Source organism: Thermobia domestica, chromosome 18 (assembly GCF_964235325.1).
Source record: "Thermobia domestica chromosome 18, izTheDome1.hap1.1, whole genome shotgun sequence".
In the NCBI taxonomy this organism is placed as follows: Eukaryota; Metazoa; Arthropoda; class Insecta; order Zygentoma; family Lepismatidae; genus Thermobia; species Thermobia domestica.
The window spans coordinates 18,577,748-18,602,342 of NC_137471.1; the positions used below are offsets into that span (position 1 = coordinate 18,577,748).

The 24,595-nt window shown below is 37.0% G+C and overlaps 1 pseudogene across 1 annotated transcript in view; it reads left to right on the forward strand.

Moving 5' to 3' along the window:
* The window catches only part of LOC145676070 (mitochondrial coenzyme A transporter SLC25A42 pseudogene), a 70,859-nt pseudogene extending 46,472 nt beyond the window's left edge, over positions 1 to 24,387 (forward strand). The window contains exon 2 of the transcript XR_014129274.1: positions 23,133 to 24,387. The product of XR_014129274.1 is annotated as a mitochondrial coenzyme A transporter SLC25A42 pseudogene (transcript). The remainder of the gene's footprint in view (positions 1 to 23,132) is intronic.
* Positions 24,388 to 24,595: the final 208 nt, after the last annotated feature.

Genomic DNA, 24,595 nt, shown 5'->3' on the forward strand with positions numbered 1-24,595 from the left:
GCAGAAACTTAAATTCGTTTAATAAATAATTCGAAATCCAATCAGGTAAAACCCTGACTTACCCCTGCCTTCACACGTCCCTACCCTAGTGCCGTGTGAAAATGATAAGGTCGAACAAAAAGTGAGAACATCTCTCTAGAGAAATTAATCAATTCATAGAATTCGTCAATTCGGGGATTATTCCATAGTTTTTCGAAGAGGCGCGGGCCTCCGCCCGTTGCCCCCTTCGGGGGAATTCCGATCACCTTTAGGAGTGGCACAAGCTCCAGCTTGTTGCTTCCTTCGGGTAAAGTTCCATCAAACTCTAAGACATGGACTTATCGTCCACAGTCTAACTTGGAACTACGCCGGAACGTTGACACTCTTGTTATAGCCCGTTCTTCGGTCGGGAGAAACTTTGTTACATCCCTCACCGACTTGTGCTATTGTGTCGGCAGTGACTGTTAACTTCCATCATACGGCGTAAGGACGGTATTCCTTCCACCACGGATATTTCATAAAGATTCATCATTGGAGACGAGCAGTGTGTGTTATCACTAATTCAATCCTAAGTGCTCAACTGGACAGTACTTCAGTTCTCACTGTGAGTATACAGTCAACCTACAAACTTAGTTATTATTACTCAGATTCTGCTTACCTAATCTGAGCATTGGCTCTTCACGGATCTCCTCAAGATCTCTCATTAAACTCAACTTTTGTGTACCTAAATGCTTCCTAAAACACTATTAGTTAACCTGTGCTAACGCTGAGTTACGTAGAAAACCTCATGTAGGAAGTCACCCTGTAATGTATTCAGTCTACGGACTTATTCGAGCCAGCTAATAAAATTCTTCCTAACTCGAACTTGCATTGTTTACGTCATTCCAAAAACATTCTCAATACTTCCCTTTTGGTGAACGTTTCATAATTCTTTCTCAATATCTATATTAACGCCTCGTATCGACGTGCCCATGTTGTAGTCTACTGGAGAAGGCAGATGACCTGTGGAATGAAATCCTGTTGGACGTAGTTCGAATCTGGGAACTGCATTCACCATTCGTCTCACCTCTATTCCATCATCCATCCAGGAGAAGACCAGCCTGTGCGAAGTCCCAAATATTCCGAAGACTTCTAATCCCGTACGAAGCTCAGTGACGACATCGTCTTACATGAAGTCCTGATCATCGTCCGTCTATCCTGTTCTTGTATTTCAGCCGCTCGAAGTACAAGTAAGTTTCTCGTAATAGTGTTCTTAGTGCTTTTAAGTGATTGTGCTACCTGGTGCGTACGAAACGGCTACAGCAGCGTCGAAGATAGCCCCGGAGTCTTCCCATCTCGACTTAGAGTGCCTGGAGGTAGGACCACGGACCTCAGGTGGGTTATCACTGTTTATTTAATGTTTTCATGTAACTGTCATTTGCATTCTCTTTTCATAAAGTCGCTTAACTGTAAAGGGGATCACCTCCCAAGTAGTTTCAAAATTACTTTGAAACCTTTTGTTGCTTAAATATCGTTTGTGTGAATTGCTAATTACTTTTGATTTCCTAGATCTCTATTAATTCGAGCAGCAATCTCGTGTCTAATTATAATGATATAATATGTCTTTGATATGCTAATTTGCCAAGTATTCTGAACTGGCTGATAGCAGTGGTATTCCAACTCGCTGACGCCTTCTCGCTAATATCGTAATACTCGTAATTATTGTTCTTTTGCGTACTGACCTCACTCGTCCTCATTCAGACGAAAACCGCCTTGCTTTTGTTATCTGTATTGTTCCGGGACCCTAAAAGCTGTCCCCTTGACGAGTGGTCATTCGATAGCCTGTTTGCTTGAGATGGACATCTGCGCCTTTGCGCCTTCACTCGGTTGTTATTGAAATTGTATGTCATTTAACCATCTATCATCCGAGCTGCATAGCTCCTCTTTGACACGGACTAATTTGAAGTCCCAATATAAACAGCCTTTTTCAAGGCTACCTCTTGCTATCAATATAAACAGCCTTTTTCAAGACTACCTCTTGCTATCAATATAAACAGCCTTTTTCAAGGCTACCTCTTGCTATTGTTCATTATTATTGTACTAATAACAACCTCCTCCACCAAGACATACTTTGGTGACAGATTGGTGGAATGTGCACGCGCAACATAATTGTTGTCGGCCTGTGACATGCGATACCTCGCGTCACGCACATAATTTGATAACCGAATCGTTGGGATATGTACCCGCTGACTTAAGTTGGTGGCTACATTGAGACTCGAACCCTGGCCCACATAAATAGTGGCCCTGAAATGAATTAATCTTGTTGTGATATAATTATCCTCTGGCGGTATATAAATACTTGTTGTTCTTGGCTATCGTTCTCTATATCGGTGTCTTCACACCCTGTCAGTACGCCCATAAATTAGTTAAGCGCTCGTGTATATAAAACCTATATTTTGAATTCTACCTGAGCTTACTTGGGAGCGTGAACAAACTATTCGTTGTTCTTTAAATGCAAATGATAGAATCGGTGTTCTACAACTTTCTAACACTGAGAATCCTACCAGTCCACCACGAAGGTCTAAGCTTCCCCTTGAGACCGTTCGTGGCCGCGACAATCTTGTCGCGTGCGCATCAATATTTCCAGTATACCATAATGCAGGGCTGGATCCAGGATTCTCTGAGGGGGGGTGTGCACCAATAACTACTACTACATTTGAATTAAATTTGAGTTTCTTAAATGCCTTTAGGCATTTGTGATGTGAATGAGGAATTCTTTTGGAAATGCTAAGTGTCTGCTCTCGATGAATTCTTTTCCTTCAACCTTCAGAGAATTGACTTAAACTATTGATTTTGCAAAACTCACTGCTAGCTTATCATTTTAGGTAGTGTATATTAACAACGAAGGGGAGGGTGCACGTGCACCTTTGCACCCCTTCTAAATGCGGTCCTGCTATAACGCTTTTCAACCACAGGGGGAAAGAACTGGCCGCTACCAAACTATCTTAGTGACTTCACTTAACAGTATTAAGGTAAATGCGCTAGAATCTGCCCTCGGGCAGAAAACTCAGACATAAACACTACGAGATTCAAACCCAGAATTTCTTAAGAATAAAACAAGAATACTCAGTGTTTATGCACGCCCATTCGATTTAAAAAGAAAAGCAAGAAATGACGTGCATTAACTGTTCTTTGATTTGGAACGAAGTTTCACGTTTTTTTTTTACCAGATCAATTGCCGAGTGACGTAATGCTTTTGGGTGGGGCAGCAATGCGAGAGCGTCCATTGGCTTTATCCCGTGCATTTCTCCATCGCATTTCTTCCGTTTGGCTGGTGACTTTTCAAACCGACAGTTCGGTACATCTTCGCACGGTTAGCAACCCTCGTGTCGACCCTGAAAAATATTCCACAAGGCGTTAGACGCACGCGCGCAGGACTCCTGTAACCTTGACCTTCGGAGAGGCAGGAATACATTTAGATCGCTTCGCAGTTGGTTTGGTTCCGAAATGGAATTGTTGGGCGGGCGTGTAGCGTAACCATAGCAACGCGGCGCTCGCATCCTTGACCCACTCCCTCAATCAATGAGCATCTTTCGCTCCTCTTCCCTGGAGGGGGGAGGGAAGAGACGACATCACTATTTGCATTCCCCTCCCGCCCTTACTTTCCGTTGTTGTTATTGCTGTTGTGCAGAGAACGACATTAAAAAAGCGTAAAGTTCATGAAAATGGGCCAAGGCTCTGTGTCTCGCTCTTATCACCCCATTCTACTCTCTCTCCAAGGGCAGAGAGCACTGCCCAAACCAATCATCTCCCTCGTCTTCTTTTGCCCTTCGAATTTTCTCTTGGAGGTCACTAGAGAGAGATGAAGAAGCCAACCAACTCCACAGGTCACGTAAACCATCTAGTTTTTTTTGTAGCGACGGAAGAGATTGCTGTGCGCATCCCAGTTCCGTATTCTTTTAACGTTTTCATATATATCTTTCTCACACAAACCGTGCAGTTTACGAGGAACGTAGACAATTCACTTTTTCCGCACCCTTGTCGCCTGCAGCAAACAAAGTACGAGTGCAAGACAGTTTATATTTTAGACTAATGTTTGCCAGACACTTAAAATGAACGGAAATTTTAATTTAACGTTCCACGATTTTGCTCTCTAGATTAATGAAAAGGAATTATTAATGAAAGTGATGGAATGAAAATGTGAGGTCGGAGAAAACTTACCGACACATGAGGTCATAGAAAACTTACCGACACAATGTTGTACATCGCAAACCCACATAACCTGGAATCGAACTACAAAGCCCTTTCTAGCTGAGATAAGCACTATTACTTAGCATTCGTGCCGCTCTCTTATCAGACAATTGTATAGTCAGTAGTCACTAGTCAATATTAGTCAGTAATAGACGATTTCCCTCAAGTTTTCTTCTCAAAGCTTTGAACCGAGTACGTCGATTTGAGATAATGTTTTCCATTATAGCTGACTGAGTAGTGTACCTGACGTTGACGCGTGTTAGTCCGGGTTCTATTCCCGGAAGCATTGTCCATGATATGAGACGAAACAAAAAATAAACTTTTCTCGTCTTGTCTCGGAAACAGTGACGTAATTAAGAGGGGGCAAATGGGGCTTGTGCTCCGGGTGCCGGATTGGAAGGGCCGCCAAACTCAGCAAATATTTATTTTCACCATAAGGCAAGGAAAGAAGCTTTAGCGAACTAAAATCATTTAAAAAATTACCTCAGAAACTTAACAGGACAACGACTGACTAACCTTAGGATCATATCCATAGAGCATAAATTAGCTTCAAAACTATCTTTTGAGCACATCGTAAAAACCTTTGCAGCCAAAAGAGCCCATAAAGTTAAATTTCAGTTCCAGCTTATTTGTGTTTACATTTAACTTACATCAACTTAAGAGATTCTCAAAATGTTCGAGTATAATACACGAAAGGAAAAAAAAAAAAAACTTGACTGTTTGTCATAATTAAATATTCTATTCTGAAGCAACAGACTGTTGATTCATTCTACACATATGCACATCCCGATATAATTCAAAAAACATTGTGATTTGCAGTTATTATGATAAGACTACAAGAATATCTCAAGCATGCTACTTTCAAAATATTTGGCAATCAAATACTAATTAGTTTGGTGTTTTATGTTAAATTATGTACTGCAATTTTGAAATCAAACATTACCATTTGAAGGGGGAAAAAAATGGAATAGGAGAATTATTGTGTGGTGCCAATATCAGGTGTAGTCGGGGAGCGTTTTGGTTTGGTTGGTTACAGAGGGTGGGTAAGGAGCGCTAAGGCAAAGCAAGTTCATGCCCATGTCGACTTCTAGCCTAGTTGCGTCACAGCTCGGAAATTTTGTAGAAGTTTATCCCAATTCTTAAAAATCCTTTCCTTGTCTTGTTATGTCCTAATTTTTTTTTCTTAGCTTCATCTAGAAATTATTAGAATTCTTCCGCGTTACGGGAGGTAAATAAAGGATGTAATGTAACACATTGAAACTAGTTCTGTCAAAATCGGTTTTTGAAAAAAAACGAAAACCGGTTTTTGAAAAAAGGGAAATTTCATAAAACCGAAATGTCGGTTTTGAAAACCGCTTTTGCAGTTGCGGTTTCAGTTTCCAAAACCGCAATTTGCGATTTTCGGTTTTCAGAATACCGGTTTTCTCAAAAACCGAAAACCGCAAATATCACAAAAATTCGACAGCACTAATTCAAACCACATTTTCATTATTAAAAGTATATTCTGTAATGATTTTTTTTTTTTTGGGAGGGCATGGTTGCTCAGTGACAGAGCGCTTACCTATGGTGCGTGGGGTCATCAGTTCGAGCCCCAACCAAGTAAATTTGTGCTGGACAACATCGTGTCCGTGAGTTTTCATGGGGTTTCCTCCCACTTTCTTATTCCACCAATTCTTCCATCATCATTCACTTGCCTTAATCATCGTCTCTCTTAGCTTACATAATCGTAGAACTTTACATTCAACGATTTTATTTCGTTTCTGTAATGCAGTGTTTCTCAAAGTCTGGGTCGCGATCCATTGGTGGGTCTAAGGCAGTTTTTTTTGTGGGTCGCGAGAAGTGTTTCCTTGATTGAAAATTTTTATTTTGATGCAGAAACATTATGTTTTGAAGCACTATTCAGAAAATGAAAATTGGAAGCGTTTGTTAATGAGGTGAAGAGGATGTGGTTACTCAAAGCCTCGGCATTGTTGTACAGCCAGTACAGATGCTGGGTTAGAATGGAAAGAGAGTGGGTGACTCAAAATCTGAAAATGAAATTTTTGAGTTTTACGTCCCACGGTTATGACGGTTAGGCTAAAGGAGACGGTGATGGTGAGTAATGAATGAAATGGTGGAATGAAGAAAGTGGGAGGAAACGGAAGAACCCCGAGAAAACCCACGCACACGGTGTTTGTCCACCACAAAGTTCACTTGGCGGGAGCAGGGTTTGAACCCGAGACCCCTAGCACCAGAGGTGACCGCGGCCCCCTGACTCAAAATCTGTCATGGGATAGGGCATTACGTCGGAAGTTGTGTTAGATCTGTGTCCTTTATATGGAAACACTTTAACCCTCTCTGCACATGCGTACAATTTCATATGACACACCTATTGAGAAAGAATATCAAAGTGTTTTTGGAGAAAAGTAGGTGGGTCACAAAATACTTTTTTTTACTATTTAATGTGGGTCTCAGTAAGATCAAGTTTGCGAACCACTGCGTGTAATGAAATGTGTATCTTTAAATGTTGATAAATGCTCTTCAGTGTTCGTGCAATCATTTTAACAATTTAATAGTGTTATATTGTGAAATATGTACCACTTAAACAGTGCTTCAGATCTAAGGACTTAAGGTTAGTGTAAAGGGACAAGTTTTGCCGATGGACGTCACTACAGTCTTCGTATCTCTCCTATGTATTTTTTTACCTTTCACGAAAATGTACAATTTCTCTTACAAATTTGAACCTAGAGACTTGAAATTTTTAGAGAAGGAACTTCATAACCTATTAAAGGGAACAAACCGTGGCGATTTTTATTTAGAATTTTCTTCATTGTTGAAACAATTCCATTCTTAAAGGTTTGGATATCCATTTCAACAATCAAGCCATTTCAACAATGAAGAAAATTCTAAATAAAAAATCGACACAGATTATTTATTGCCTTCGATAGATTATGAAGTTTCTTTTCTGAAAATTTGAAGTCTGTAGGCTGAAAATTGTAAAAGAAGTTGTGAATTTTCGTGAAAGGTACAAAATACATGGGAGAGATACGAAGACAGTAGTGCCATCTATCGGCAAAAGTTGTCCCTTTAAATCAATCTTAAGGTGAACTAGTGTAGCCCACGAAATTCGAGACTGTTCTCGTCTCATTTCGAATTTTAAAATGTAGATCTCGTCTCTTGGGCAATACTAAAGGCAACTAACGATCCAAGTTACAACGGTAATTCTTATTTTTTCAAAAATATTAATTAGAATTTAACAATGGTGTGCAGAAGAATGAAATGAAAATGAAATCTTTGAGTTTTACGTCCCACGGTTATGCCGGTTAGACTAAAGGAGACGGTGATGATGAGTGATGAATGAAATGAAAGTGCGAGGAAACGGAAGAACCCCGAGAAAACCCACGCACACGGTGTTTGTCCACCACAAAGTTCACTTGGCGGGGGCTGGGATCGAACCCGGGACCCGAAGCACCAGAGGTGAACGCTCTACCACTGAGCCACCGCGGGCACTCCATGTGGAGAAGAATGGGAAGAATTAGTTGGGTCGAGCTGAAAATGAATGACAGGGTGTTAGAAATGGTGGGGGAGAAAAGAACACTTTTAAATATTATTAAGAAGAGGAAGAGAAACTGGTTGGGATATTGCCTAAGAAGAAATTGTATCATGAGGGACGTCCTAGAGGGTATGGTGGCGGAAAACAGAGGGTGAGGGCGAAGGAGACTACAATTAATGGATGATATAAAAACAGAAAGATCGTACGCGAAGACGAAGAGGTTAGCGGAGGACCGTGGAGCATGGAAGCTTCACAGCTGCCGCAAGTGACCTGCCAGTAAGGGCAGAAAACCTATGATGAGGATGATGATGAATGTTAATTAATGGCTTAATAATTGTCAATTATCTTTTGTTTTTGTTTTTAATTGAAGGCTTGAAAGAATGGGATTATGAAAAGAAGTAGTGGGGTTGAGAATGCTTTGTATTACTTCCTAGATTATCTTAATGAAGAGAACGAGGTAAGAAGAACGGAAGTTTAAATAGTATAATCTAGAACAGTGATAGCCAAACAGTAGCCGGCGAAGGAAAATAAAAAAATATATGACTTGGTATTTTTCTTAAGTCCATGTACAACAGGAAGCTAGCCACCATAATACATCTGAATCAAAACTTGAGTTTTTATTCTGAAAATATTGTCTTTAACTCTTATTTACCAAAATCCATTATACCGTTGGTATCTTGTTTTTCTGAAAATGGAAATTGTAAATTTCATGCAATTACCTTCAAATATTCGTAGCTCCAGTCTCTAACTGACCTCCATGCCAATAAAGGAATGGGTCATGAGTTACTTGCGTCACGACTTTTGTCCTCATCATACAGGCTTGAGTCTTTCTTCTTGGAGCTGGTCTGATCCGGCGACCCAGAAAAACCCGGTGTCCCAGACAGTGTCAGTGATCCAGACAGAGCTGGCGACTCAGTCAAATCTGGAGACTCAGACAGACCAAGTGATCTTATTGAGACCCGGTAGCCCAGACAGACCTGGTAATCCAGACAGCTCTGGCGACTCAGTCAGATCCGCAGACTTAGACAGACCCAGCGACCCAGAGAGACCCGGTGACCCAGTCAGGCCCGGTAAGTCAGACAGACCTGGTGACCCTGATAGCCCGGCGACTCAGTCAGATCCGAAGACTCAGACAGAGTCAGTGACCCAGAGAGATACGGTGACACAATCAGAGCCAGAGACCACGACATACCCGGTGATCCAGACAGCCCCGGCAAGTCAGTCAGATACGGAGACTCAGACAGACCCGGTGAGACCTGGTGACCCAGACAGCCCCGACGACTCAGTCACATACAGAGACTCAGATAGACCCAGTGACTCAGAGACCCGGTGACCCAGACAGACCCGGCGACTCAGTCAGATCCAGAGACCCAGACAGACCCGCTAACCCAGACAGACCCGATGTCCCAGTCAGATTCAGAGGCCCAGACAGACACGTAATCCAGACAGACCGGTGACCAAATGAGATTCGGTGACCCCAACATATCCGGTGACCCAAAAAGCAACTGAATTATCATCGCTGCAACATTAGTGCACGATTTTATAGTTGATTAAAGATGTTCTCTGCTTTAGCCAGAACATTCATTTGTTTGATTCTCTGTGTGACATTTCTTAGTCAAGATACCATGTTTTGAATATTTCAAATAAAATTTCACATTTATTCGTGATATTTGAACATAGCCTATACAAAAAGAATTAACAAAACACTGTTTGGGCCCAGTAGTATATTCAATATTCTAAACGACAAGTTTTACAGGCCGATTAAACTTTAACTATCTCTTGTATGAGAAACACATAGGTTACCTTTTTATGTGTTTCTGACGCGTTTGAACTCTGATGAACCTTGTAATTATCTTTCAGTGTAATGCTTGACACTCAAAGATGCAAATGTCAAGCAGGAAAGGCAATGATACAATATAGAATCATCCATCACTGCTTCACACATGAAACACAAGTAAAGTTGCGAAGAAGGAGTTGAACAAAGACGCAGAAAAATGTATAACTTATACACATTCAACGAACACTGTTATGTAAAGGGTGGGGGCGAGAAAAATGGACTAGAAATATATATTTCTCGTATCTTGTTGTAGACCCCTGGACATTATATACTGGCCATCATTGATCTACAATTAACAGAAACAGACTAGAAAATTAACAGAAAATGATATACAAAGTTTGTCTTAAGATTACTCTACACTCGTAGTCCTACTCAGTGTGAATTTTAGGAATATTTAATCATTAACAGAGTCAGATTTCAATGAATATGAACCAGCTCACATGAAGTGTCATGTAACTGAACATACTTACACATAGAAAGAAATAACAACACAAAACGATAATCTATATAATTTTGATCATACTTTGTTTAGGAGCTAAAGCTTCTAAAAATTTTAAGTTCCCAAATTTTTAGGAGCATAGAATTAAAATTATCCTCTACCGGGTGTATGAAAATTCCGGGGCCATAGGCCAACTCTGTTATGAGTTTAAAAAGTGTCAAAATGGAAAGAGACAAAAGTTGTTTTAAACAGATTATTTTAAATCTAAAACAGTTTCGGCTCCACGCTGATAAGGCGCCCTATTCGAAATTAAAAAGCAATGTTTCCAGTTTAAGAAGCTCTTTCAACGGAGCAAAAATGAAACGAAGGACGTGCACATTGTTATGTAACGGATCTTAAAACGTCTCGAATCCGTTTTCCAACCATGCTGTGCCGTTAGTGTGATGAGGGCGCAAGAAAACAGATTGCTGAACTGCCAACATTACTTTTACATTTAACGTGGGACTCCTTACCATTGTGGATCCTAAACTGGCATGGTTAGGGGCTGGCATGATTTTAAAATAATCCACCATTTTACATTCAGAACCACCTTTTCCCAACAACTTTCCTCTATTTTCAGTATTTTGTACCTTTACTCATAAAGTATCGGCCTATGGCTCTGGACTTTTGATTCACTCTGTATAATTATCAATGAGATGAAAAACTAACATGGCGGATGTATTCAACATCCGTAAGTTGATCATTAACAACAAAAGAAAAATCTGGGTATACACTTTTGTTAACAACTGTACGCAGCTTAATAACACTTAGTAGCAATTGTAGTTCATTTAATCTCATGATTCAAGTGCTTAGAATAGGAGTAAAATACTCAGTTATTACTTAGAATAGGTTAAGAGTAGCATTGAGTGTAGCATAAAATACTTAGTTATTACTTAGAATAGGTTAAGAGTAACATTGAGTGTAGCATAAAATACTCAGTTATTACTTAGAATAGGTTAAGAGTAACATTGAGTGTAGCATAAAATACTCAGTTATTACTTAGAATAGGTTAAGAGTAACATCGAGTGTAGCATAAAATACTCAGTTATTGCTTAGAATAGGTTAAGAGTAACATTGAGTGTAGCATAAAATACTCAGTTATTACGAGGTATGATCAAAAAGTGCGGTGAGTAATTTTATTAGAAACAAACTAATAAGTTTACATCCAAAATTGATTTCCTCCTTCAAGGTACTATCGTTGGCTAGTAATGTATTTATCCCAACGTTGAATCCATGACAGGAAGCATTTCTGGAAGTTTTCTTTTGGAAGGGCGTTCAACTGCTCAGTCGTGGCCCTGTCAACGTCAGGAATAGTGACAAAACGTTTTCTTTTAAGTACGGTTTTCATTTGCAAGAAGAGCCAGAAGTTGCATGGTGCTATATCTGGAGAGTACAGCGAATGTGGATAGACAGGAATATTTTTTCGGCCAAAAATTTTGTGGATTAAAAGCAAGGTGGGTCATGGCACGTTATCATGGTGAAAAAGGAAGCCATTTGCCCGTTTAATCGGTGGTTAAAATGCTTTTCACGGACCTATACGAGATGTTCAGTTCTTCGTAAAGCTCTCGAATAGTTATTCGTCCGTTTGAACAAATCATTTGTGCCACTTTTTTTTTTCACGTTTTCATTTGCTTTTGACGTCGAAGGACGTCTCGACCGTTGCTTGTTTTCAACAGACTCCTTGACGCTTTTGAGTCGCTCATAGTACTTGTAAACAGTCTTCAATGCCACAGCTTCATCTCCATACCCTGATTCTGACAATCCCTGAGCTTTTTTGGCAGCTTAAAACAAAACTTAATATAGGCACGCGACAAATACTTTTAACACGTCCTCACTCTTCTGCCTCTGGAAACCAACTAACATGTCACAACTCGTTTACACTCGACACTGACTGTATCAAAGGTTTAGGCTACGGAGCTTATTAGTTGAAATGGATACAACATCCATAGAGGGCACTGTGCAATTACATTCACCGTACTTTTTTGATCATGCCTTGTATTTAGAATAAGCTAAATAGCGAGAGTGAGTATAGCATAAATTATCCGTTTGCTTCTTTATTTTTACTTATAGTACAAACAAGGATGTAAACGAATACTCACAGTCAGAAGTTTGGTCTACTAACAGGACCAAATATTATTGATTTAATTTTGTTGAGTTCAGGGGTCTCTCTGATATTATTATTCTTTTTACTTTATCGGCTATATTTTTGCTGGTAAATGCGTAAAAAACTTTCGCAATTGATTCAACCTTGATTATGCTTTTCATTTCAAAGAATGTCATCTTAATCTTCATCTATGTGTGATGCAACGAGGAAGCTCTGGATATGCTTCTATCCTTGTCAACTCAAGAAGGCAGTAGCAGGGGTCTAGGAGGAAACGTTGCATTTATCTTGTTGCGTCAATACGCGCTATAACTGATTCGCTTACGTTAAGGAAATTACGAAATGTAAAGGAACTAAAAATCATATTTAGACGACTAAGTTTTTTTTTTAAATTTCCGTTAGTATTTAAGAAGTGAAAATAAGCAGTGTATATGAATCATATAAGTGGGCACTTTCATCAGGATGCGAGATCGTGAGGAGCCGTTAGGGTTGAGAGCAAGTGAAGTTTGGGTTAAGTTTGTCACTTGAGGTTGAGGCTCAACTAGGTTTGGAGAAAGTACCCACCTATTTTTGGAATAGATAAATGTTTATAGAGTGGCCTCTCGGGCTTCATTTTAATGCTGGATCCGGCCACCGTTAATCTACAGGAATTACACGCTATTAAGGTTGATTTAAAGAGACAAGTTTTGCCAATAGATGTCACTACAGTCTTCTTATCTCTCTCATGTATTTTTTTACCTTTCACGAAAATTCACGATTTCTTTTACAAATTTCAACCTAGAGACTTCAAATGTTTAGAGAAGGAACTCCATAACCTATCAAAGGCAACAATCCGTGCCGACCTTTTATATAGAATTTTCTTTATTGTTTAAATGGCTTGATTGTTGAAATGAATATTCAAAGCTTTAACAATATAACTGTTTCAACAATGAAATAAATTCTAAATAAAAAAATGGCACGGATTGTTGCCTTCGATAGGTTATGAAGTTCCTTCTTTAAAAATTTGAAGTCTCTAGACTGAAACTTGTAAGAGAAATCGTAAATTTTCGTGAAAGGTAAAATCTACATAAGAGAGATACGAAGACTGTAGTGTCATCTATCGGCAAAGCTTGTCTCTTTACACCCACCTTAAGAACAAAGTTGGCTTTAGTTAGTAGAAGTTGTCAGAATACTTCGGCTTCACGAGAGGTTCCGAAGGGTGTGATATAACAATATTCAAACTATATTTATCATTAAATATATGGTATAAAGACTTGCGCATCTTGAAACATTGATAAATGCTCTTTATTATGTTCGTACAATTACTTTATCAAATTAATAGTTTTTACGCCATAAATCATGTAACATAAAACAGCGTTTGCGATACGAGAATCGAGACGAGACATGTCTCGTCTCGTGTTCACCATTAAGAATGAATAACTGGAGCAAAGTAGGGAAGTAAAAAGGGGCCGAAGCGTGACCTCAATGGGTACGAAGTCAATGATATGTGGAGCCAGTGGCGTATTTAGGGGGCTTCCAGGCTTAAGCCCCCCAGAAATCTTACTTACTATATTAAAGTATATGAAATATCTTGCAGAATTTTCACATTTTCAGGCAAAGCCCCCTCCCCCCTCGAAAGTTAGCAAAGCCGTCCCCGAAGCAAAGTCGTAAATACGCCACTGTGTGGAGCCTTTATTTCTATTCAGAGTTCTTGGACCTTCATTGACTCGAAAGGAAAGCTATCTTTATTTTTATATAAAATAGAATACACGGTAAGAGGCAAGAAAGTGAGGAAAGTAAAAATATTACTATTATGCACATGGATGCATGGATATGTTTGAGTTCAGTGTCCCTTTCAGCACTTAGACTATATAAAACGTGGACCTACAGCCTAAGGTAGGATCAGAACTACATGCACTTCCGCCAGGAGAGCACTGGAATAATCTTCAGAAGTAACTGCCTCATAACATGCTCCGCTTGCTAATGATATCCTGGAGCTAATACTACCCTGTAATACTATAGTACTGTGGTGGATTGCATATCATCCAGGGGTATAGCTTTTTCGTTCGTTCGTTTCGGTTTTAGGTTCCTTTCATTACAGAGACTGATCCTGGTATATACTGTAATGTTTATTGTGGTATCCATACCACTAAACATCTCCTATCGAACCAGTGACCATGGGAGTAGAAAACATTAGCCACTGGGTCACGAACACACACGGGTATACTTCTGAAATTACATTTTGGTTCCTGTATTTGTAGTTTAGCATCCTTTTTGGGCATCGAGGCTCTTCGAGATGTGGACATACAGTTTCAGTTGGAATTCAAAGCACTGTAATGTGTTAGTTCTCTTCCACCGGGAATTGCACCAAAGATGCACGCGCTAGCCCCTAGACTAGCGGGGAAAGTATTTAATAAAGTGATTTATTTTACAATCTCCAAATTATTTTTCATGATCTTGTTAATTTTTCTTGTCTTTGTGCACTGTTTGCATTTAGCAATCCAGAAATTTATTTAAAGTGTTAGCAACGTACTTATTTCTTTCTTTCTTTTTTTTAAAGTAAAATATAAGTACACTTGTTACACAGAAAATGATTTTCACCAAATTGGATAAACTCTATATAAACATCGTCTCGTCTCGGAAAGTGTATCTGTTTCTATTGGGACAGCTGTATCCCATGTCGGAAGTGTTACGTCAAAGTGATCTCGTCTCGGAAGGTGGACTCGTTTTTATTGGAAGAGCTTTAACTTGTTTCGTGGAGAATCACAATTAGAACACAGAAAGTTCCAAACTTATAACATGGGGCAGAGAGAAGCCGTGAACTTATTTATTCCCACCCAGTTAACCAATTACAGTGGAAAGCGTGTGCTAAAAAGATGGGTGATTTATTAAAAGTGGATAGTTGTGAAAAATTAGGGGAATGAGAATGTGAAAGGAAAGAAAAACTGAGAAAACTAACAGAGTCAGTGTCATACACAACAAACTCACATAGGCTGGGATCAAACCAGATACTATTGGAGCAGAGATGGGAGATCTACAACTAAGCCATCGTGCTCATAATAATAATAATAATAATAATAATAATAATAATAATAATAATAATAATAATAATAATAATAATAATAATAATTCCTTTCTTAAATCCGCACTGAGAAAATTCCGTTATCCTGACAGCGGTACATTGTACAAATATGCGGTATTCACATGTTTACTACGGAAATCTGTACGGATAATATGTTATCCATATGGTATATACGTACTGCCTTAGTCCCGATTAGATGTTACATCATGCTGCTGCAGGGTGTCTGGAATCTAACAGTCTGACATATATTACATACGTATGTTACATACGTCAGCTATATGTTGCAAACGTCCATCTGTATGTGAAATCCTTACCGTCTAGATATATTACTTTGTTTCATATAGAAAGTACGTATAGATGGAACATTTATACGGAAAGTATTATAAAAAAATACGTTTTCAATTAAAACATACGTTACTACAGGATATTATATATAGTCATACTTTAAGTCCCAAAACTACAGGATTTACGCATGTAACCTACGTTTTTACGTACTACACATAAGTTTCTTTTCTCTGTGTGAAATACGCTAAATTCCATTAAAGGAAAACAACAAATATTTAAGGCAGGAGCATTTTTTATTTAGTATTATTATTGTGTTATCAACAAGAACAGATGCTGAAGAGCGTAAGTCATATTTTAACCTGATTAGTAACCAAACTAACTAACTAACTAACTCTATGTCCTATGGTACCCGGAGGTTCAATGCCGTGTTCACAAAAGCTCTCCTCTGACTTCTACCCATAGCTAACTGTGTTCAGTTTCTACTTTGTATTCCTATTTCTGCGAGGTCCATCTTAATATTGTCCTCCCATCTGCGCCTAGGTCTTTCTAATGGTCGTTTTCAGATTGGTCTTCCAGTTAAGACTTTAAACGAGTTCCTACTTTCTTCCATCCTGGCTACATGACCTGCCCACCTGAGCCTCCTAGACTTGAACTCGTAGAGAACCATATAAAGTATGTAGTTTCTCGTTATGAAGTTTCCGCCATTCAGCATTCCCATTCCTCTTGGATCCGAATATTCGTCTCAGGATTTAATTCTCAAATACTTTCAGTCTACATGTCCTCTCTCAGAGTAAGCGACCATGTTTCACAACCATACAGAACAACAGGCATGATTATCGTTTTATATATTTTAAGCTTCAAATTCCTGGACAGAATTCGCGACCAAAAAGAGATTTTGAACTGAATTATAACACGAATTCCCTTTTTTTAGTCGATATTTAATTTCTTCGTGATTAGTAACCGCAGAGGAAAAGAAAAATTGACGACGAAGAGTGTTGGGAAATAATTTATGTTATGCTAAGTAGACCTTGATGTAGGTCAATCTGTGTTGTAGAGCATTTCATCATTTCACGTGTCATTCACTTTTCTCTCTCAAAGGAGAAAGGTTAAGATCAAGGTCTCGGCCGCAGGGAGAAATATTCGTCCTTGGATCACACCACACATACACACAAGAAAATCTCTTCAACACTAGCTGACTATACTCGGTGTAATTACTGTATGAACAGCTTTGTTTAACCGTCCAATCACTCTTTATTATAAAATATATTGTAATAGTTGCTCTCTTAGGTATTTATTATTTATTCAAAATTGAAGCGCTTGGAGGATAAAGGTGTTATGTTACATTTTTCGAAATGTTGCATTCTGGCTGTTCATGCACGTGTTATATGCTACTCATGCTACCTAACACATTATTTGGTGAGTCCTCGTCTAGTGTAGAGATTTAAAAACGATGAAGGTGGTATGTTAACGAGCAAAGTTGTGAAAGTCAATTTTCCCATCATATTCAATTTGTTACATACCACCTTTATCATCCAAGCGCTTCAATTGTAAACTGTTCTATTTCATTTAAAAAAAAAAAACATATTGATCTTTCTTTCTATTTGATTTTTCTCTGCAGCTGCGTAGTTTTTTGATGAGATAATCAACATGAAATCTTTCAAGTGTCATGCCCCACATTTATGTCGGCTAGGCTAAAGGAGACAGTGATGATGAGAAATGAATGAAGAAAGTGGGACAAAACGGGAAAACCCCTAGAAAACCCACGCACAGTATTTGTCCACCACAAAGTTTACTTGGCACGACTTGGAATCGGAAACAAGGATCCCATGCACCAGAGGTGAACGCTCTACCACTGAGCCACCACGGCCGCAAGATAACCAAAAGGACCCCGACCTGAAGTTGATCACACACACAGTCCTTTTCGAACTTCTACGGTAATCTACTTTTCATTGAATTCGAGAAGTTACCATTTGTAAAGTTAAACGGCGTGACAAACATCTTGGCATTTGAAGGCGGAGCTCCAGGTTCCCTTTAAATGTTGCTAGCAAATGAGAGGCTAGCGGTATTGCCACATTTATCTTGTACACATCCACGTCTACCCTTTGCCACCTGATCGTGCTGTAGTTCGTCTGCTTAGCCATAACCACACCCCTTAGCACTCGGCAACATCGCGTCAGAGCTTGCGTTTTATTCGTTTAGTTGAAATGCCAAGATGTTTGTCACAAGCTTTAGTACTTGCAATAGGTACATGACACAGACTAGAGAGATCGTCATCAAGAAGGTATATCTAAGCGTAAGATCTCGACGACTATATTCGGTAATGTCGGTATGTGAAATTCGGTAATGTTACATCTGAGAAATTTTCGCGACTAGAAAGGATGCCAACACCCAAGGACACCGATCCTGGGGAGCCGAGGGGAGCCGAGTCGTTCCAATGCTCATGTGGGCCCACATGTAATTTTTTCAATATGTATTTTTTATTGTTATATGTATTTATATGAATATACAATATTTGGCATAATTTCAATTCGTCTTAAAATCCTCATACATTCCTTCTTAGACCTTTGTCTGCAACCAAACACACATCTCAATGGGCCCCCAAAAGCTACAGAGAAATCGGCATTATTGCCAACATCTCAAACGCTTTGTTTGAGAATTGGGGACGTCAACATCCAGGAGCGAATCAGAAATTAGATTTTAAACTTATAAAATATATATTAACAACAAGAGAGGGGCAAGATTTTTTAAAAAGCAGTATAAATATTGAAGTTTGTTACGAGTCTACCGTTCGCGAGCAAAGACAGTGAACATTGCGAACACAACAAATTTCTACCGCTACACTATACATACGACCCAATTTTTTTTTTTTTTTAAGTAAAAAGTATGGTGTGAACTTTGCAATAATGTGTAGCTAGGTTAACAAATTCAGTGCTAAGTAAAGTTTGTTCGGAGCAACGAACGTACTTCTTTCTTTCCTTCTTTCTTTCTTTTCTTTTCTTTTCTTTCTTTCTTTCTTTCTTTCTTTCTTTCTTTCTTTCTTTCTTTCTTTCTTTCTTTCTTTTCTTTTCTTTTCTTTCTTTTCTTCTCTTTTCTTTCTTTCTTTCTTTTCTTTTCTTTTCTTTCTTTTCTTCTCTTTTCTTTCTTTCTTTCTTTTCTTTCTTTTCTTTTCTTTCTTTCTTTCTTTCTTTCTTTCTTTCTTTTCTTTCTTTCTTTCTTTCTTTCTTTCTTTCTTTCCTTTTCTTTTCTTTTCTTTCTTTCTTTCTTCCTTTTCTTTCTTTCTTTTTCTTTCTTTCTTTCTTTCTTTCTCTCTCTCTCTCTCTCTCTCTCTCCTTGTTAATCGTAAAAAAAATTAAAACTTTCGTTATTGATAGTACCAAGAACATATCAGAGAGTTTTTAGATTTTGTATTTTGCGTAGCAAACTGGGAAAGAAATTTAAATTTGCGTCGCAATTTATACAGAAGATTTCCATCGCATTTTAGGCAGCGAAGCAAAAGAATATTATTATTCGTTATTTGTTTATTTTATTTTATTTTTTCATGTAGACATGAAATAATATTTTTTTATGTATCACAAACTAGTAGAAGCAAAGAAAGAAGAAAAACTAATAACAATTATATTTTTTTTAAAATGTTGTAACGTTAATGTTTTACAATTTGTCTAAGTTGGTAGTTGATTTTAAATGCGTTCATGTAAAACATTTTTGTTAAATCTTGAATCTGTAATGACTTCAAGAAAAGCGGAATTGGAATTACCAATGGGGAATAAAATAAATGTGAACTTTTATTTTACGATGAAAACAAACAAACAAACAAACAAATAAACAAAAACAAAGCGCTTAATTTTTCGCAAATATTCCACCAGCTTTTCCTCTTCTTTTTTACGTTTTAACCTTTAAACTACGGGATATTTTGTTTTCGAAATACGCTGTTCCATGTCTTAGCTATGGATATTTCCACTACGAAATGGTACTACAATAACTTTTGTAACACTTTTTATTGCATGTGTCTTCAATAAATAGAAGTAAAAACATGGACTTCTTTGTAAACCCTTACGAAAACGCTTCAAATGTAGTTCAAAGGTTAAAAAAATACCTCCGCAGTTTAAAGGTTAAAACATTAACCCCTACGAAACACTAATTTTCTATCGTCGTTTCAACACAACAGGAGAGCGTAGCGAAACGAACTGTATTGTAGGTATCGTAACATTTTGGTAATATTCGTAAATACGTGATTCATGCAAAAATACTTTTTATCGAATTACATATCACCTTGATTACTAATTTACGTAAGAAAATATTGAAACCTCTTTAAGGCGGACACCTCTCTATAGCGGACAATTTTTGATTCCCCACAGCTGTCCGCTTTAGAGAGGTTTCACTATATTTACAATTTTGCACTATGTCGATTATGAACCTTTTAGAATCACAATTTTATTTTGTTATCAGAAAATTATTTCTCTGACTTAATATAAAAAATAACCTTTCAATATAAGTAAATTTAAGTTTATTTTTTAAAAATAATAATTCATGTCTATTGTTTATTTATTATCTTATTGTCTTGTTACCTACCAAATAGTGAGTGTTTCTTTTATATTAAATTAATTAGTCCAAAGTAAAATTCCCATCTCGTAATTCGGTCAATTAGAAAAATTACAGGAACATTACTATTCATTGTCTAGGATATGACTAAGCTAACCATCTCTATAATGATAAATTTCGGCTGAATTTATTGTCTATTTTATCTTATTCGGTTTATATTATATCAAAGAGATTTGATTCAGTGTTGAGTGACAGTATAGTCGTTCTCGGTAATTGAAATTTAGAGTAAATAATAATAATAATAATAATAATAATAATAATAATAATAATAATAATAATAATAATAATAATAATAATAATAATAATGTTTGGAATATTTTATACTTCAAGAGATTTTACGTTTTTCTCTAATACTTTCCTGATTAAGAAAAAAACGAGGAAAGGATAATTTTGAATTCTTCAATCATCTGAATAGAATTCTCTCTTAATGGACAAAACTAGGTCCACTGAATCGGAAATCATCAAAACGTACCCCTCCAGCGTTAACAAAAATGCTGTAATAGGTATTTCAGAGTTATTTCTACTGTAGTTATCACACGTAGTTGCTCTCGTTCACGAGGTAAAAGCCCGCTCGGTCGATGAAATGTCAAAGGTTACCACTGGATTCCAAACAAATTGACAAGAGCTGTTTTTTAAAAATATTATGTGTATTTTCAATTAAAACTCAAATCTTGTTTACGCGTTTTCTGGTTTTCAAGAATTACTGCATAAAGCATCCTTACTTTGAAATAATCAATTTTACAAAGGGAAAAAGAAATGTGCAAAAATCGATATACAGGGTGGCCCAAAAGTAGATATACAACACCGTACTGATCAGCTCGTTGCATTTTATTTAATTTCTTATTGCTATTCATTAGGTATACTTAGTTTCTTTATTATTTGTTCTAAAGTTGTAAATTAAGAAGACTAAAAAGGGGTAACGATAAATAAACAAAAATCGGTTTTTATGTTCCGATCACGCATGTGTTCTAAAGTTTGCCGAAATTTGGAAAAAATTCACATTTTTACGATAATTTTTTAATATTTTTAAAAATTAGCCTATTCCCGAATGTAATAGCTCAAATTCTTATGTATTAGAACCACAGAAAATAATGTTTAAATATTATGTAAACCCATCATCTTCCGGTCACCCATTGCCTTCAAATTTATTCCTTGGCTTTTGGTTTAGGTGTCGTGACTACGCAAACAGTGCAGCGGTGCTTTACTAAGTTTAAGGACGGTGACGAAATACTCGAAGACGCACCACGTGCCGGAAGACCAACATATGTACAAAATGAAGATCTTGAAATTTTGAAAAATAATTTACAAATAAAGTTACACCACAGTTCTAGGGCGGGAAAACATACTAACCACTTAAATTCTTTTGTTTTCGTTATTGAACACAAGTTGAAATGTTTAAAAATAAATTATTTTAGACCTTTAGTAAGATAAAAAAGATATCGCAGTGTTAACTTGAATTGCTATTTTTTTTATTTATTTTGGAATGTAGTATATTTTAAAATGGAACAAACACTTGGAGTAGATTTAAATTGATAGCATTAGTTTAAGGCATAACGCACTTATGATGTGTTATGAGGTATTTTGAGAATTTTTACCATTGTTTGGAGTTGGCAAAACAGAACTGTGTGTGTAAATGAGAAACTCAATTATAATATTAATTCAACCTGTATTTTGACTTAATTTTTTTAAATGTATTTGAGTGTGTTTGTATAGTGAATGTTTGGTCTGTAAATTTAAAATGTATGATAATTTTTAAGCTAAAAAACGAGAGGTTAACTGGACCTGACGTAGATGATAATGACAACTAAATTTTAAACGACCACCAGTTGAGTGTAACAATTTTTTGATGTACACATTTAACAGTTTATTTGAGTAACTTTATAAATATTTGATTTTAAATTTCGTTGACTAACTACCGACTAAAATTTACAGTGTATTTAGCTTGTTGAATATTGACGTTGTCACTTGAAGTACAACAACGATGCTTACACTGCAGCTTGTGGCTTTCAAAATTCGGTTTAAAAATTAGTACACGTGCGTGCGTATGAGATTTTCACTAATAATCTATAATTTATTTATTTATTGCCAACACAACAGGCTATAGCCCAATTACAGTGTTGTAAATTACGCAATTACATGTTCATAACTCTTGATAACATAACTTGAGTTCACAACTCTTGATAACTCATGATAATGGCATTTCTAAATGTCTTAGGCGACATATCACATATATCTAATTCATTGTTATTTGAACACATTGTATTATACAAAGCTGTTGTCCTCCAGATTGGTGATTTCATCATTCACCAATTGTGTTACATTCACAAATTGTAACACATATAGTGAACATTCACAAATTGTGTTTTATAAAACTAAAATACCAAAACCAAAACCGAAATAATCTTTAAAAGTTTTCAAAACTGAACACACAATATTTCTAATAATAAAAAATACAATATTAGAATTCCTTAAGAGTAGAAATGTGATTTTTTTTTCAGATTTCGGCAAACTTTAGAGCACTGCACGACCGGAAGATATAAGCTGATTTTATTTATTTATTACTTCTTTTTAGTATCCCCAATTCACAACTTGTCCGCGGTATTACGACCTGAAAAAAAAATGGATTTTTTCGGCTCTTTCATTGCATATACCATATTCACAAATTACAGTACATAACACTTATTTCATTTAGAAACTATAGTTTTCTTTGCTTTTGCTTCATTTTTCTTATTTTATTTTGTACAGGGTGTATCGTTAGTTTCTATAGATTGATAGTAACATCACTTTGAAATGGTTTATGTAAAATTTACGTGTGTATAAAAATCCATACAGAATGGAGGTATTAGGACGTGCATACATTTCTACATTTACTTCTGCACGTTGATTACGACATTTATAGATGCAATTTGGTTTACAGATCATATATCACTTACCTAGAAGCATGCATTCATAGTCACAGTAACCTTACGGAATCTCTGTATCTTTCATTTGTATTAATTTTTTATTTTATATATTTATTTTTCCTTTCAGGTAACACTGTACGAGAGTCAAACATTCTGGTGCGTTTGGAACCGTGTTCATTCGAAGGTAATCTGAGAGGAATTGTTTAGTTAAAGATGAACCATATCAGAGAAGCCTGTCTCATCGGTGTGATTCTGAATGTTATCTGGAAGCCAGTACTTGTACCTTGTACATGGGAAAGAGATCCAAGAACCGCAAGAACTCCCTCATACTCGAGTTAGTAGCAATAGCAAAGTGTTTATGACATTGGCCGCTGGTGCTATGGCTGGAATGGTCTCAAAGATAGTGATTGCACCGCTCGACAGGATAAAAATTAATTTTGAGGTGTCTGCAACTAGAGCCTTTACTATGAGGGAAGGGTGGAGGTTCTTAGTGGACACTTGCAAACAACAGGGATTCACGTCTTTGTGGCGGGGGAACTCTGCTGCGTTGGCAAGGATCATCCCATATTCTGCTATTCAGTTTACGGTTTACGAACAGGCGAAGAGGGTGTGCCAATTAAACGAGGAAGCTGTAGGTACAGAGTCAACGAAGAGGTTCTTGGCTGGTTCCATAGCTGGAACAATATCCGTAGCAATTACATATCCTTTTGATATTATTAGGTCTCGAATGACCGTCTTTAATAAAGAGGAATACAAATCCATTTCGCGCGCAATTAAGCAAATGTATGTGCAAGAAGGTCTAAATTCTTTTACTCGGGGGTTATTACCCACAGTTCTTGGTATTATTCCTTGTAGTGGACTAAGTTATTGCATTTACGAATCTCTTAAAAAATACCATAAAGATAGCTGTGGTGAGGAAATGAGCACCTTACGGAGCTTAGTATTCGGATCGTTCGCTGGTCTCATGGGACAAACGTTTTCCTATCCTTTAGACGTTGTCCGCCGAAGGATGCAAATGGCCGAAGGAAAACGTGTTTCAATGACGAGATTATGTGTCGAAATATACAAACAGGAAGGTGTTAAAGGCGGACTATTCAAAGGGTTAACTATAAACTGGGTCAAAGGGTCTATTTCCGTAGCCGTTGGTTTTACGGTATACGACACAGTTCTTGAACGTCTACGGATGCTAGTACTTCATTATACGGATAAAGTGTGAGCGTGTAGTGATTGTTCTCACGAATGATGCATCTCAAGTCTAGTCAAGAATTTAGTCCTTATTATAGTATATTATGTGAGAAGTTCTATGCTTTCAATGTAATAACTACTAAGAGACACCCAAGAAACTGTTTGTATGAGTATACTAAAAAGAATATATATATATATATATATATATATATATATATATATATATATATATATATATATATATATATATATGGGAGATTGAGAAAACTTGTGTAAAAACGAAGAATAAAGTACTTTATTATTAAATTTGAGGTGTATTTTGTATTAATGTTATTAATGAGTGTATTTAGTGTTAATTAATATGTAATTAGTGTTAAATTTTAAGAATATTTTTCCTTTCTTTTT